At 37.9% G+C, this 17451-nt stretch overlaps 1 protein-coding gene across 2 annotated transcripts in view; it reads left to right on the top strand.

The window, feature by feature from the left end:
- CHRM2 (cholinergic receptor muscarinic 2) overlaps nt 1–17451 on the top strand; it is an 82252-nt gene that overhangs the window by 53192 nt on the left and 11609 nt on the right. Inside the window, exon 1 of one of the 2 annotated variants that reach the window (XM_039708260.1) lies at nt 14307–14390. The exons of the other annotated variant lie outside the window; for it this stretch is intronic. The gene's annotated coding sequence lies outside the window, so the exon portion shown is untranslated. Of the gene's footprint in view, nt 1–14306; nt 14391–17451 lie in introns of those variants that run through there. 2 annotated transcript variants of the gene reach the window in all.

Genomic DNA, 17451 nt, shown 5'->3' on the forward strand with positions numbered 1-17451 from the left:
TCCTTCTATTAGGTTTTAGGCTCCATTTCCACACTGAAACAAGCTTTTCTCTTCTATTTCCTTCCATATTGTATTAACAACTACAGCAAACAAAGAAGCACATAATTTATCAAAAATGTTTTCATGAAAATGAAAAATAAAAGACATTAAGAAAATATGTTAACCGGCATGTCAGAAATAATCTATTGCCAAAAATAATAAAATGAAAACTAGTGAATTTCTGAGTTCATACAGAAATTTGGTATCTTTTTAAAATGGACATCTCTTCAAAATACCTCTTCTCTGGCACATTCCAGTAAGGGAATTTTCATGGATGTCCTTGCATGAATGTTCTCTATACCTTCAGTCAACCAAAAGAGAGTCCTCTCAATGATTACTTCTTCTTTTTTTTTTTTTTTAAGGAAAATAGACAGTAGGAGAGAAGTTATCTAAAATCTTTTGGATGAAATGTTTCCTTAAAACTCTAGAAGATCAAAAAAAACCCAAACAAAACACTACCACAAAACAAAATATGATGTTTTCCCAGTACTATTAGTAATAGAATATTTCAGATATAACATTACAAATAAACATTTCAATCAAAAAAAAAAATCCCAACACTAATGTATTCAGTTGTCAGACGTATTGTATAAATTTTTTCATGCAAATACATCATCCTTTTGAGATTGATAATCTTCTCTTTGGTCAAGGAAGAAAACATTTTACAGTCTAATATTTCCACACTGAGATTGTTTTCAACTTTCTTTTATGTGCAAATAGTTGAGATGTCAAAATTTCATCAGTGTGGGCTGAAAACAAATTAGTAATATTTCCTACAGGGAGACAATTCAATTTTCCACGTTTCTCTGACTGAGAATCTATTCAGACCAATGTGTGTTTTTATAGCATGCAGGCTTTGAAGTACCTGAATACCCTCAAGTCCTGTTAAGACTTGGTTTATGTTCTCTAAGACTCTTCACCTCCATCTTCCAGCTCTTCTCAGAGCCCACACTCTCAAGGAAAAATCTTTCCCAAAGAGATAGTAAGGCAGCAGAAACAATAACTGTCAAGCCTCAGTATAAGATTGAACAGAGAAATGGACTACTGCTTGCAATATTTGCTCTTAATTATCTACAATTATTAGCACCCTAATGAAGTCAATAAGCTAAAGGGAAATATAGAGTTGGCAAAATTAGCTGATGGAAGTGGTTAGGTTAGCCAAGATAGAATATGTAAGGCTCTAATGTACTCCTAAATAATTACATTATGTACAAAGTTGATAAATGTAATGGGCAGTCTCAGGTGCATACATGTACAAACATCAGCTTTGAAATCAAAGTAACCTTTTTAGGGAAAGAAAAAAACCCAACCAATTAAGGGACTCTTGTTGATGAAGAGTTAAATGTCTCATCCACAGTGGTTTCAGCCCTCTTGTCTTTTGTTTCAATTATCTTGTCTTTAAGAAAGAAAAATACAGAAATGTGAAGGTCTAAAAACACTAAGGAAACATCTTCCCTCCTCCCACTGAGGCAGACATTTTACATCATTCAGTGTAAGAAGGAATTGAAGACGCTAGGAAATTTTTTTGGCAAAGAAAATAGTTATATCAATCATGACAGAGTTATAAAAATTAAATTAATTGCATTGAGAAAGCTAAATAGAGCTAAATATATACGTCTGTCTACCTTGAGTTCAATAGCACAGGATGCATTAATAGTCAGCAAATGTACAGCAGGAGAAAAGAAATAATTTCATGCAACATTTAATTGAATTGTTGCTTCTCACTGCAGGGAAATTTTACTGACACTAAAAGCTTGGCAAGATTTAAAAAAATGGTTGTGTTTGTATGAATTACATATTGGATACATGCCTATGTTTTGGAGTCACTGTCAAACAAGGTATACGGCTGGAAACCTGGGGCTTGATCCCATTACCTTGGTAGTATGTATAGAGCTTTTAGGACAGGAAGAATTTCAATTCCCTGTCCTGCTTCCCTGACCTCACCACTATGACTGCCAAGAGTACTTTGTTATTGGCTTTAAATGGCAGCAGAATAGAGCAAATTTTAGAAATTTTACTTGGAATTCCTTTAATTAGTTCTTGCTCTTAGACATTCAAGTGGCAACCAAGATGACAGAAAAATTTTTCACCATTTTCTATATTCACCAAAGGCCAGGTAAATACTTTATGTCTTATTTTTAGTCCTTCAATACAAGCTTTATCTCAGCACTGTGAGGACTCTGTAGTCTATGATGCTATGATAACACTGACAAGAAAGAAAATATAATTGTTTATATGGTTTGCCCCATCTTTTTATCTTTTATAACAGCAGTCACACATAAAAGCAATACTACATTTGCATAGGAGACAAAATAATTGTGGCAACCTTTATCAAGTGCTGTTTCATACAACATTAAAATAATTATACTCACTTAAGCAGAAGCTGATCAATAACCCTGCTTTGTCCTGCAGAGTTTCCCAGGGGCTCAATCCCAAAACTATTGAAAGACAGTGGAAAAAATCCCTCTGGCTTAGTAAGCTTGGATTCAGCTCCAGGGAAAAAAAAAATTACATAACTTTTTTATTTGATCAGAAGGACAATTTTCTATGTTCCTTATCAACTCCAGATGCCATTCATTTACACTTCTAGATACTTATACTTTATAAATACATTTTGGGAAGAGAGGGAGAAATGCCTGGATAACACATGCCGTGCTGGAGAACATCTACCAAAGGGCAGATTTTCTGCAGTGAGTTAGCCCTGCTGATTTGTATCCAGTGGCACTCTGTAGTATTGTCCCATATTAAATTTGCATAAAGCAAGGAGTTACTGAAACGTGGGATTTGTCCTATCCTCTTTTCTGTACTTGCTGTTTTCTAGGAAGTTTTTTTCATTTCCAAGCCTGGTCTCAAGCAAAAAATTGCTCACCTAAGTTCTGTAGTGTTCTGCTACTCTTTGTTCTTACCTTGTCTCACTTTCTTCTTGCCTTCTCGAAATACAGCATCTGAACCCAATGCAATTAATAGCAAATAAATTTAGACTTGGGAAAATTCTCCAAATGAAACTGGTGAAAGAAGAGCACTCATCTCCTGTGATATACTTCTGACAAAGTATAATTAAAATATTTTCATGCTGGCTTGCCTGCTCTGTCTGCCTTTCATGAATGATGAATTCTATCAAGCTATTATTTGTCTACACATTGTGTGAGGAAGGATTAAACCACTGAAGTGTTCAATATCAGTAAATGATCTGGAACTCCATAAAAACATCAATTATTATGCAGTTAAAGACATCTCAGAGGTCTCTCAGGAAGCTGGCATTTTGTCTTCATCCCTCTGGTGATGGAGTGTGAGGATGGCTGTCTCCAGAGACAGAGCATGTACAACTAAAATGTAAACTACAGCACTGTGCAGAAAGGAGGGGGATTTTCTCAGTTATTTATTAGGATATACTGGAAGAAAAATGGAGCCTAAGTCAATGCAGAAAAAGTTGCCTTACTTATATCTCAGAAAAGATGAGCTCCTCATGCCTAAGCCCCTCCATTTTGGGCTGACACAGAGCAATGGTACCACATCCTGAGGTCAAAAACCTTTGAGGATTTTTGGTGAAGCAATCAAAAGGTCTGTAATTAATTTGAATGTATTGGTGTCTAGTTGAGTGGTAGGCAGCCTGGAAAGCTATTGACTAGGAAATAAATCCCTGCTCAAAGCCAAACTGTCAATTTTTTTTTTTTTTTTTAGTGGTAGGGCTCTGCTAACTTCAATATAGCTGTGCCAATTTAGAGCCAAAGAGGATCTGACATATCAAGCAGGCACCATTCCCAAAGTCAATTTTTGGTGAAGCAATCAAAAAGTCTATAATTAATTTGAATGTATTGGTGTCTGGTTGAGTGGTAGGCTGCCTGCAAAGCTATTGACTAGGAAACAAATCCCTGCTCAAAGCCACACTGTCAATTTTTTTTTTTTTTTAGTGGTAGGGCTCTGCTAACTTCAATATAGCTGTGCCAATTTAGAGCCAAAGAGGATCTGACATATCAAGCAGGCACCATTCCCAAAGTCTTTCTCCTGAGCAAAAAAATAAGTTTGAACTAAAGCAAATAATATATTTGCACTTTAGAAATTGCATAAATTGCTCAATGAAATTATGATATACAAAAAATACTGCTGGTGACCTTAAATTACACAACAAAATGACAGAGGACATCTAAAAATTAATTCTAACTCATTAAATGCATTGCTCACTTAATGAATGATTCATGATTCATATTGCTCAAGTTGCCAAACATTACCTCAAATTATACATTGGGTGCATCCTGTCAGCAGTATTAATAATTGCAATTATGCCAGTGTAAGTACCTTCAGATACAAAAGCCAATACATTATCTTCTCCAAGCCTTCCTGCCTCACCCTCAGAGCAGGACTAAGCTCAGGTCTCTGGAGCACATAGGAACACAGTTTGTTTTTTTTCAATAAACACCATACTTGGGAGATCTAAATGTCTAACAAAGGCTGAAAGATGTACATGGTAAGAGTTGATCTCAGTACACCTTGTGATAGTCAGATAGAGTTGGACCATGAAAACATAGGACATGCCCAATGAGTTTCTAATTCTCCCTCTGCTTGTGTCCATTAGAGCTTCAAATGTGATCAAGTATTTAGGAAGCTCCTAAACAAACAGTAGGATAAATAGCTGTAACTAGGTAAAAAAGACAAAAAAAGTCTGAGTAAGTTGTACTGCTTAGAAATGGTCCTGGAAATCCAGCCACAGAATGTCATCTCTCTGTGCATGTAGTCTTGCAGACTTTAATTATGAACGTTTTACATGTACTTTTTGTGAGTCCACACGTTCAGTCCTGTTTAAATGATGGTGAGACCACAAACCACTCTCATGGCAGTGCCATATGTGCAGCACATGAAAATACAGCTCCTTGTACCAGATTCACATCTGTGGACTTTCAATTTTCTCTAAAGTCCCCTATTTGAGAAGAATAAGGCAAAATAAGCATTGAGTTCCACCTCTGTCTGACAGAGTGATTCCATGTGATCACTGCATCCTCTCCTTTTTCTTTTCAAGCTAGACAGTGGCAGTCTCTGATGTCTCAGTATGTCAGCTAAATTAGCCTTAGTAGAGACAAGAGGTAAAAGACCTTTCTATCTGAAATGTTCAGAGAGAAGAATCTTAACCCAGGACAGTCATTATACAGCTTGGAACCAGTTGCTTAGAATACTTTGTGATAAATACTGGAATGAAGCTTTTCTTTCCCTTGCAGTTAAATTGTTTATTTATTTAATTACCTACTTCTTGGAAAATACAGAGCATTTAAGGTAACTTTTGAGCTAATAAAAACCATAATTGAACCAGGATATTAAAAGATGGATATAAATTGGTTATGGATCTTTTATAGCAGGGAATTTTTTATGACTCAACAGAAAAACAAGAAGCAGGAAATCTATTTCTATAGTTAAGCACAAAAAGTCTCTGCATGCTGTAGTGACAGGATTAGAAGATGTAAATATTGTGGAGTTGTCAAAGCATCTGCTTTAGGGTTTCAGATTAACTAGAGGGTTTGACTGGAGTTTCTAAAATATGTTAACCAGAAAGGTTTATTGAACTTTCTGGAAGTGGACATGATTTACTTTCTTTAAGTGCAAAAAAAATCAAGGCAGTCTTTCTTCATGCTGAAAGATTGCAGAGGGCAAAGTCACTCTGCTGCTTACTGAAGTAGATACTGAGCTGCCATTACTGTATTCACTGACCTTTTGTCTCGGTTTGACTCAGGGTGAGAAATTGAGCAGCTGCTTTCTTATAAATCCCCACTATAATCTTCTACAATAACATGCTTGAATTTTTCTCTTTTCTTTCCCCTCCTCCCCTCACCTCATGAAACAGCTTTTTCCTTCCCCAGTGAGTGTTACTACACTAGAGGAGTACAAAAAAAATTTATACTGCTTGGTTTACTTGTAGGTAAACTCCATTTCCCTGTATCTTCCGTCAATTATAGTGCTACTACACACTGCTATAGATTGTACCATATCTCTTATTCTCACCCCTGAATGCCTCTGATATTGCCCTGGCATCTCAGATAAATGATGCCTAGCTCTCTGACATATGCCAAGGAAGGCATTTGTGGATTGTCCAGTTGCAATCATCTATTCCATGGCAACGATACAGAAAGTCAGGCAAAAAATTATGGGGGAACCCTTGTATTTTTATGAGACAGTTTATTTGTCATGAATGGGCCACAGCTGGATCTCTCCAGCCCCAAGAGAACATGGGTGTAGGCAGGTTTGACTTGTAACCCAGCACAAGATGAATGGGCAGCATTAGGGGAATGACAGTACAGCAGAACACAATAAAAAGCAACTCATGAGGGAGGCTGTTCAGTCAACTTTATTGCCATGCTGTTTGCTCCACTCATTGCAATTATAACATGCTTGTTTGACTGTTTTCTCCACATTAGGTTGCACAATAATTTGTGGAGAAGAGATGAGACAAAATGAGACTCCCTAAGAATTAACTGGATAACAAAGAATAAATGGCACAATTCTTTGGCAGGATGGAGGTTCATGCTCCACTCAGCTGCAGTTGAGATATTGGGTTGGGGCCTAAGAGAGAGCAGAGAGAGAGATTTCAGGTGCCTGATTCAGAGATCTGAAAACCCAAATGACTGTGAAAAAACCTTCCCATCCTCATTCACTGAAGAGCTGAAGGTGAGTCTACTAACTTAGGTACCCTTGTTAAATAAACATCAGCTGCTATAGGTATGAAACCCTCTCCTTCACTGTTCTGTAGTAATTAGTAAATCTGTAACCACCACTAGAAGCCAGGTATTGAACTGCACACTGACACATGACAAGGCTCTTGATACCGGCATGGCTTTACTTCTTATCCACTATATTCTGGATATTCTTTTATTCCTATCCAATATTCTTAGTAGAAATCTAATAATTTTTTGTTGAATATTATAAGATATACCAGGGAATTAAAAAATAATAGTTTAAAAATTATACTACTCTGAGCACCCATACTTTGAATTCTTTCACAAGATTCAAAATAGTTATCATAACATACAATTTCTTGTGAGGCATGTGATCACTGTGATTTTCTTTAGCTGTGAGCTTCTCCATTTAAAGTATACTTTAAAGGGGTATTTAAATTATCTATGATGCCATGAAAGAATGAAATAATCTAAGTGCCATAAAGAAGATTTTTTCTGGATTCAAGACAGCTTTTAGGAAGTTTGCATGAGTATTTTCAGAAGGAGCAGTCAAACATAGGGAAACTTACTCTGTAGCCAAAGGGTAACCCTCTGACAAGACCTTTCTTCAACACCTTCTAAGCACCATAGCCCTTCTGGTCTCAGAACTGGAACTTTTATTTCCTGAATGTCTACAACACTGAAGGTGAAGATTAGCAGGAAAAGAAAATACCCGCCAGAATGTTTTTCAGAAGTTTGTTCCAGAAGGAAAGGCACTTTCTCCAAGTAGAAAAAAAAATAACATTAAAAAAATGCCACTTTGAAAGCAGCCCTGCAGAGTCGTCAAAACTTAAATAACTTATCTTTGTTAATCTCCTGGGAGCACGGCAAACGACAGAACAGAGAGAGAGAGACAGAGCACAGCTTAGTGGATACAAGTGATGGAAAACACTGTGGTATGCATCAAAAAATCTTTAGAGAAGAAAATGTGTTTGGAATATTTTCAACACTTTAATTTCAAATGGCATCAGAGAACCAGTTAGGGAAAAGAATTAATGAGTCAGAATGTGTAGATATTCCAGGGAGTTTTCCTGTCACTGGATTCACTGTGGATGTGAATCCAGTGACAGGAAAAGTGAACTTTTAAAGTGAACTTTTAAAGCAAAAGAGAGGTAGTTATGATGACACAATCTATCTGGTATCCATGAGCCAATTATATATAACAATTATTATTGTTATATATTAGAATATATTATAATATTATATATGATGTATTATATATATTGTTGTTATTATTATTATATATTATGTCTTTCTGGAGTAGTTTAATATATAAAGAGCTTGATGACAGTTGGAGGTGGTGGGCTTCTTTTTTTGTTCTTGTTATTTTTGGTGAAACTACTGAAAACCTTTTAGGCCCTTGCCAGATTTTGGCATTACAGTTGGGGCTGTAATAATACTAATAACTTGCTTATTTATGGTTTCACTGAATGTAGGAATGGAATAAGGATTCACTTACCTTCAGCACACAAAGATGAAAGAGAGGGGGAATTATAAGAATGAATCACTTATTATTCAGCAGTCTCATTTGGGCCAGTTCTACCAGGCTTCCACCAACTTCATGGTATCATTTCAATGCTTTGATCCAGGTTTTAGCTCAGCTTCGCTGCATTTAAATGAATCCTCTTATCTTCCCTTTTTCCTTTCTTAGACACTGCTGTCTCCTTTCTCTTTGAGCATTGTTGTAGCTTTCCCTTAGCAAAAGCTCTGTGTGTTTATGTGGAAATGCCTGCCATCAGTGATGTGCCCCAAAATCCTACCACTTCCCAGCAGGAACAGGCTCTGTGTAAAAATGTACTTAAAAAACACCCAGTGCTTGCCTGTTTCATTGCCTGTAAACAGACAAGAAAATGAAAAGGTGAACAAGCCTCCAGGTGTCCTCCAAGCCTCCAGGTGTCCTCCTTGAACTGTGGCAAGGCATGAAGTCATAGACCAGCTCTGTTGTCTTGGCCTGCCTACTGTGCCCAGAATTGCTCTGAGGTGAGTGAGACATCACCTGTAAATCTTTGAGATTTGAGCTGCAAGATAAACTTGGAGCAGGAAAGTGGGGGAAAAAAAGATGGACAGACAGGAGACTGGAATGGATAAATAGACTGCCATAAGCATTAGCACTTCTGGGTGCCACACGTGCTTTTGAGGTCAGGGGTGATGTGCTGTGCCCACATATTTCAGGGATGAACACTGAATGCAGAAAAGTTCAATTGAAGTCGTTGTTTTTATGCCAAAGCCCTGTTCCTTCAAAAGCTCTGTGTTATCATATGCAATATCATCATCACTTCTAATGTAACATTTCTGCTACAACACATCCTTCTACTTTTATTTTTCATACTCAAGTATTTTGCAAAATATATTTCTGATACTGTAATGGCAGTCAAAAAACTGAGAATGCTGGTCTGAATGGGTTGTAACTAGAGCTGCACTAATTACAGAGGTAACTTCACAGAGCATCAGTGGACTGACTATTCTTTAAATGGACTGGATCTCTATACCCTCATCCTCTTCAACAACGGATGAACAACAGAACCTCCAAGTTAATAGCAGAAATGATAACCCAGAGAGTCTGGCTACCTTCCTACATGCCTTTTTGTTTGAACTGTATGTGGTTGGCACACTTGATGCTTCTGTGCTGAGCCTTTACACTGGAAAATGGATCTCAGCTGCATCATCATTGCAGACTCCATTCATGTCAGGGTTATTATGCTCAGAGAGGAAGTAGCTGCTCCTTCCAGACCTGCATGCTTGGGATGAGAGATGGACAGTTGTCACCATCAGCAGTAAAAACATTTTGGAGGGGAGGCAAAAGATATGTATCATGTAATGTAGATGGAAAGACTTACTGATGTGTGATCCTGTTCACTGCTATTTAACAGTTCTGCCAGGGCCTGCTAAAACAGGCATTTCTCTTGCTTATGAACAAGGTAGCACTTGTTTGGCAGACTGCAGGGCTTGGGATCTCCTCATGTGATTCATTACAACAGCTATGTGAACTTGTGGTGGGGCAAGAATAGAAATAAGGGGTAGGGGCAAACATGGAGCCTGATTCACTTGTGCTTCACTGCAAAGCATATGTGAATGATTCCACTGATTCTATTCTGCTCTGGAATGAGCTGAGGTATGCACCTTAGGAGTTGGTCTTGTGCTGAAATTTTGCCAGCTTTGCTCACATTAAACCTTTCTTCAGGAAAAATGGTGTAATCAGGTAAGATATGATCTTTATTCCTTAAGCTGTTCTCTGTGGGCCCTTGCTTGCCAGCATACAGCTTTGCTCACATTAAACCTTTCTCCAGGAAATTGGTGTAATCAGGTAAGATATGATCTTTATTCCTTAAGCTGTTCTCTGTGGGCCCTTGCATCCATCCTCGGGGTCTCTCTCATACTGGCTGCAAAAGCTACCTAGTGGTCAACAACAGGTCAGAGCTGTAGAAACTGGGGTAAGGGGGCTCTCTTTCAGATTCCCTGGGTCATCTCGGCTTCAGCTGCTAGGAGTAGATTGCAAACTGCAGGAAGGTGATTCCTCTTGGACAACCTTTAGGGCAGTTAATTCTAGTGCAGATCAGATGCTGACTTACTCTGAGTGAGAAGCCAAGCACCTGCATGATGCTGGTTCCTTTTTGTCTCCATCGTGCTTTTCTCACAGACTGTTTTCTGCACAATCACATGGGTTGTTTTCATCATGTCTGATTCCATATTAAACAAAGGTATTTTTGTTCCTGCTTTCCTGATCCAGAAAACCTGTGGACTTCATGGCATATACTAGAATCACAGAAACATAGATATATTCATGCAAATACAGCCTCAGGAAGATTCCACTCCAATTTCATACTCAAAGTAGGGTCAGTGTTGAGCTCAGACAAGGTTGCTCTGGGTTTTATCTGTTGTGTCTTGAAAAACTTCCAAGGATAGAGCCTGTACACAAATCTGTGTCCACTGCTTTGCTGGCATCACAGTGGAATTCTTTTTCTTTCAATGTCATCAAAACCTTTTGTCTTCTTTCTTTGATCCTCTATAAAAGAAGACACTAGACACACCACTGTAAAAACTAGATTCTCTGTAGGTGGGAGCCTGTCCACTGCTTTGCTGGCGTCACAGTGGAATTCTTTTTCTTTCAATGTCATCAAAACCTTTTGTCTACTTTCTTTGACCCTCTATAAAAGAAGACACTAGACACACCACTAGATTCCCTGTAGGTGTTGGCAGGTTGCTACCACAGCCATCTCTTCTTCAGGCTAAACATTTCACTGTCCTCAGCCTTCCCTCACAGGTCCCGTGCTTCACTCTATCTGACAGTATATCCGTTGTCATTGATCTTGGACATGTGGTCTGCTCTCAAACTACTTTCCAAGATGCATCAGTTACTGAACAAAAGAATTTTTTAAAAAAATGAAAAGTCTCTATATTAGAGATACTTCTGATCTGCTGGACACAGTCATCCCTGGACATACCCTCTGTTTCATGGCTGATGGGAAATAAGGAGATATCCAAAGAAATTGTTGAGAGTCACTGCCCCTGAAGTGGTAAACCATAGGAGAATCAGGGCACAAAGCAATGTGAGTAGAAGGAGGAAACACCCTGTTTATCCCAGTTTTGATTCTTATCTCCAGCCTTGCAGGCAGAGCCCAGGTGCCCTAGGGAATACTTCACCACTTCAGCCACTCTGTGTGGGTTCAGTGACTGAGCTGAAAGAACCAATCTTCTCTAAGAAATTTCCTGTAGTCTCCATTGATTTTCTTTTGAGAGGGAGACATATATAGAGCTTTGCTTTTTGCTTTCCTTTTACACAGAGAGAGCTTTAATTAGTGGCCTTTGTGTTAAACTGTTAGATGTGGCCACCTGTGGCATCTTGAGGTTATTCACATTTGTAAGTGTTTTTAAATGTTGGGTCTAAGCCACCCAGAGATTTTACAGTAGGGGGAAATATTCAGTTGTCTGGAAGCTTTTCCATTACCTCAAACCACAGGAGTGGCATACAGGTGCTACAGAAGAGCAGTATTTGTACTAAAAGTCTTGTACTAATGTTTCTACTACAGGAAACATTATTTTTTAGGAGGTGGGAGGACAAACGTGGGGGAGTTCAACTTGTTTTGCTGTTATTTATTTGTTCCTTTGTCTTATTCACTTAAGGGACAAGACATGAGTAAAAATGTTGATGAGTTATGTCGATTTTATTTTGTTCACTTGAACAAAAAGTTTGAAAACTTGCCCATGGCAGTCATATAGTTTTCCTCTCCTCCTGTTTTTACTATGATGACTCTGTCTTTGTCAGGGCTTCCTCCAACTCATCCTATCCCATGACATCCCAGTATCTCTTCTCCCCACAGCTTTTCCCAGAGTTTGAATTTCCAATTTATAAAGGAAACCTGTTGGCCGCATCTCCTCCATAGAATAGGTGAATGAAAAAGAAGGTATTTTATTCCTCAGTTGTTCTGTTGATTATCACAATCATCATAGGACAGTTATTAGTCTCTTTTTTATGATGATTCTACTTGTCTCTGCCATATAAAAAGTTGTTTTATCAGGTAAGGTTCCATGTTACTTTATGAACTTACAATAGTCATATCCATGGAGATCCATTTAGGCATAAACAGGATGGGTGAGCTGCTGCATGTGCTTAAAAGTAGAAAATACACCTGGAAAAGCAGAAAATTCATCTGGAAAAGCAGTCTCCAAAGCAGAACTGGGTATCTGCAGCTCCAGAACATCAGAAGCTCATTAGGTTCCAAACCTGAACCCAATGTTATATTTTGCAGATTTTTTTTTTCAAGATATACATGCCAATAACCTGGCAACAGTCACAAGCCCCAGTTAGTTTTGCATGACCATGTGCTAAGGAGAGAAAAGAGAAATATTGTCCTTCAGAAAAAGGAAATGCTTGGTTGGGCACTCTTAATGTTACAAATGGGTACTGAAGACAGAGTTCCTTCCTAAGTGATGAATAGCAAGGGTGATCCCAGGACAGTTTACAGCAGAGAAGAGCAGAATATGATTCTGGATTGAATAAAACAATGAACTAGGACTAGTCCCCAGACACCAATCCTGTTTCTTGCCTATTTCATAGAAAAGTCATGAGCTTACCAAAAGCAACAGAAATTTTGCCATTGGCATACACAGGGCTTTTGACCTATTGACTTTTTTTCAGAGCAATTTACCATGAGATTTCAGGCTCTGAAATTGGAGTGTGGATGAGTAATGTAGCTTGTACAGTGGAGCCCTGCTCTCAGCAGTCTCTGAAGTCAGGCTTCCAGGGCCAATGCTGATGTGTGGAATTTCACAACTCAATCCAGAAACACTCTCTAATATCCTCCCAGTGATTGCTGTTTTCACAAGCAGCCTGATATTTAATTAATTCTAAACCTTCACAAAAGTAGCGTGTTTGCAAAGCAGATGAAGTGAATCTAGCACAAGCAAATATTATCTGTATATTTTTGTCATGAATAGAGAGCTCTGTTAGCTACAGAGGGAGCTCAGATTAATTCTGTGAATCTCAAACCCAAACAATATAGAGGAGAGACATAAACACACTGTACATTCAATGGGTGTACACTTTCTGACAGAAACACTGCTTATTGTGTGCACATATGATTTTGATCATACTGGATTTATTTTTCTTTGTCTAATACTCACATTTCTGCCCAAACCCCTTGTGCACACAATGACAAGAAAACCAGATAAAGAGGAAAAAATGCAATGCAGATTAAGCGTATTGAGAAATAGATTAGTAAATAATTAAAAAGATAGGAAATAATAAAACTACAACAGAGCATAAATATGTATTCTATACATACACATACGGAGAAAGAGAGATTATGCTTTGAAGGCATTATGAACTTTTGATTTTCTATCTGTTGGAGAACAGACACATTTTAAGGAAGCAAGAAAAATGATTACTTGCATTGTGATTACCTCTAACAAACTTCTGTGTTTGCTGGAGTAGTTTCAGTCACTTTTAGTGATATAACACCTCCTCAAACAAAAAAAGGAGGACAAAAGGAAAAAAAAAATCTAAGGTTAAGTACTAAACTACTTGACATTCCCCATCATTAATAGTACTGCCTTTGTCAGTTTGCTTATAAGTCTCAAAACAGCTTCATGAACTTTCTTTTCAGACAGAGAAAAACCTCAAATGTCTCTTGTCACTTCCTGCATAGAGCCTTGCAAAAGCAAAACTTCTGGCTTGCTTATCCAATTTCACTGTATAAGATTTATTGTTATCCTGACCCTAACAAAGACAGGTAGAATGAACCACTTCCTGACCACAGAAGCACAATGTGCATCACAAGACTTAGAAAGAGAAGCTAGGAAATATGTGATTTTTTCCTCTTTTTACTACATTATCTTTATTCTCAACCAGATACCAGAACAAGCTGCATCACCATTTACTTGCTCTCAAACACTACCCTGTATCCCAGCATTGAAAGGACAGGAAGTATCTCAAGTCATGTGCTGCGGGGTCATGACAAATTTGTTAGAATGCCTGAAACACAAATTTCTGTTTGTGTTTGAAGTCCATGTGTATTTACATGGGAGTTGAAGTCATATTGACTCTGGTTTTCACAAGACAAATTGCGTCAGATTCTCACTACCTGATGCAGAGAAACAAACTCCCTTCACCTGTGAAGATTTTAAGGCAACAAGAAGAGATTCTTCAGAGAAAGTGTAAGAGTTCAGCTCTCTTAATCTCTCTGCCATACCTGTATTTGAAATTAGCTATGAATTATGTTCTTATGTTCAATTACAAACAGATTGTGCAGACACATAGGGTATGAATTTAGTAAATCACAAGATCCATTTTTCTTCTTACCAGATATAATTAAATTATTTGTGGATGCCATTTTTTGTATGCTTGATCCTCTTTGCAAAGGTGATGCAATGCAAATGTGCTATCATTGGAATGTTTTTTGTGGGGTTAAGGAGAAAGTATCCCTTGAATTACAAGGTCTGAGATCTACAAACCTTACACAATTAGGAAGAGAATAAATGCCTATGTCAGTGGCAGGATGGGTTGGATAGCATTTGTTTAGGAGAACCAGAATCATTATGAGTGGACACAAAATTATGAAAGATCTATGTATAGAAAAATTACATTTTTAAATGCTCATTTACAAAGTAGTAAATGTGCAGAAACAGATAATTAATTTTAAAGGGCATTCTCCAACACTAACATTAGAAAGATTAAGAGGTTAAACATTAACCAGACTGTAAATCCCTCCACTATGTTTTTCTACAAATAAGACTGTCTTCATTTTAATTATTTGGTGTTGTTCAGTGCCTCGAACGTTCAATGGGATTGCATTGCATATCACAACAGATAAAGAGCAGAGCAACAAACAGATCCAAACTAATTAAAAACGTAAAAAATATCTAATATAGTTTTATACATTCTAAAAAATATAGTTTTATACATACTAAAATATAGTATGTATAATATAGTTTTATACATACTAAAATATATTTTTATATAGTTAATACATATAGTATATGTATTAATATAGTTTAATATAGTTTTATACATGCTAAAAAAACCAAAAACCAAACCCCCAAATAAACCCCCAAACCTTAAGAAATTTCATGAAAGACATTCAGGACTTTATATATGTGGAGGACACTGATGTTGTAGATAACATGTTTAAGGCTTTAAAAGTATTGAATTTAGAACCGAACCTCATTTACACTATGGAACGAGAAAATGTCATGATGGTGATTTGCCTACAGCCTGAAAGGGCACCACGAGCCCTCAGAGATTTTTCTGTTTACTCTGTGACTGGGTCTGCAGCAGGGAGCAGTAGTGCTTTAGCATGGGCTACTGCTGAAAGGTCTAAAATGAAAAACTGGGGGCACTGTCTTGGACATCAGCCCAGCTTGACCCAAGGAGCCTGCTTAGAGCACGGAAAGTCATTTGCCTGCTCTTTGACAAGCCCACTCTAACATGAAAGCATCACACAGCTGTTTTCCTCCTTACTGACAGGGGTTTTTTGTAGTTTTTGTAAAGTTAGAAGGGAAAAATAACCCACTGAGAAGCAGTTATACCAAAACATCTTAAGCCTGTTATATCATGAACAAAAAAAAAGGGACAAGCAGACAATCTTTTTCCTTTTTTTTTTCCTTTTTCCCTTTTTTTCCTGCAAACATTTCCTTTCAGCTGTCCCTTTGAAGTCACAGGCTTATAGCACGAGTGACTGAGAGCAAGGAGCTGTGAAATACGCCTTTGAGCCAGAGATCTCTCAAAGAGTATCACAAGGCGTGTACGAGTGGGGAACACAACATCTGCAAACCAGTGTGGGCTCACTGAGGCTTTCTGCAGCCTCTGACTCTGAGAGCTGCACAGAGCCACGAATTTCAATAGGGGAAAATCACCTCCCATTTTCATCCCACTTTCCCCCCTGGGTTATCTCACTTCCACTCTGGGCAGTGACTGTGTTTGTGTGACCAAATTATGGGAAAATAATTGGGCATGCTAAATACACTGGAATTTCTAATTGTAAAAGAAGACTATAACTTTTTGAAAAAATAATTTCTATCTTCTTCTTTGAAGAGGTTTTGTAAGCCAAGTCTCAGTAAATGGCAATGGAGTTGAGAACTTAAATATTTGAATGACAATTGAGGTGAGATTTCAGAACTTCAAGTCACTTCAATTTTTCCACAATACTGTTCAAAGTCCAAGACTTGAAGAAATGTTACCCCATCTCTCTATGGGCTGTCATAGGATAATACAGATAGGTACTGAAACTAGGGTCAGTCAGGAATTCCAACTGAAAACAGTCATTAAGGGGTGACAACTTGAAGAGCCCAAGTGAATGCTCTTGCAGAATTCTTTCTCTTGCCTCCTTCTAATCAGCTTCTTTATTATTCATGCCTCAGTCTTGTTCCTGTTTTTGTCTCTCACACTTACCCCATTTATTACTTTCTCTTGCTCCACACATCCTTGTATGTCTTTCTCTAGGTATGTTCTTGTGCTCTTCAAGTAGGTTTGTGCTCTGTGGAGGCACGTTGCAATGCAGCAATCACTGCTGGGTGGTTCTGCTGCTCTTGCATGGCACAGTGGGAGGGATTTAATCTCCAACATGACACTTCAGGGACACAGCAGATTGATGGAGGAGATTGTTCCCTAGGTATGCTGCTAGCTACTATTCCTATCTAGATTTAATTTTACTTCCTGTAGGTTTGCTTTACCACGAAGTCCCAATTTAAAGAGTTGTTATGTAAAGATAGATTTAGGTTCAGAGAAGTGGCCCACTGCAGAAGAATACGGTAAAGTGTGACCTCAGAAAATGAAATATTTTAGTCAGTAGTCTTTTTTCCTTAGACATGTGTGCTGTAGAAAAGTGGTCTGAGATGCAGAAGCAGAAACAGGAAACTTGCAGACAGTAACAGATAAGTCTGCCAAAGAAGGGCAGAGAGTAATGCACAGCATAATTGTGGGATTTCAGGACTGTAATAAAAAGAGACTGAGATCCTCAACACCACAAATGGGAGAGGTGACTTCATCAGCAAGTCAAGTCATTATACCAACAGTTGTGATGAAACTGACACGGTGGTTCTGCCACAATGTAAATGAGTTTCCCACATGGTAAAATACGATGACACAGTTTCTGAATTTCAAAATCCACCTCTTTCTCTCTTTTAATTAAAAACTCATCTTTGAAATACAATGGAATGTGCAAGGGACATCAAATACATTCATCACCATCACTCAGTGCAAATTTTGTATCACACAGAC

The sequence above is a fragment of the Passer montanus genome, unplaced genomic scaffold (assembly GCF_014805655.1).
Source record: "Passer montanus isolate IOZ18808 unplaced genomic scaffold, ASM1480565v1 scaffold20, whole genome shotgun sequence".
NCBI classification, from domain to species: domain Eukaryota; kingdom Metazoa; phylum Chordata; class Aves; order Passeriformes; family Passeridae; genus Passer; species Passer montanus.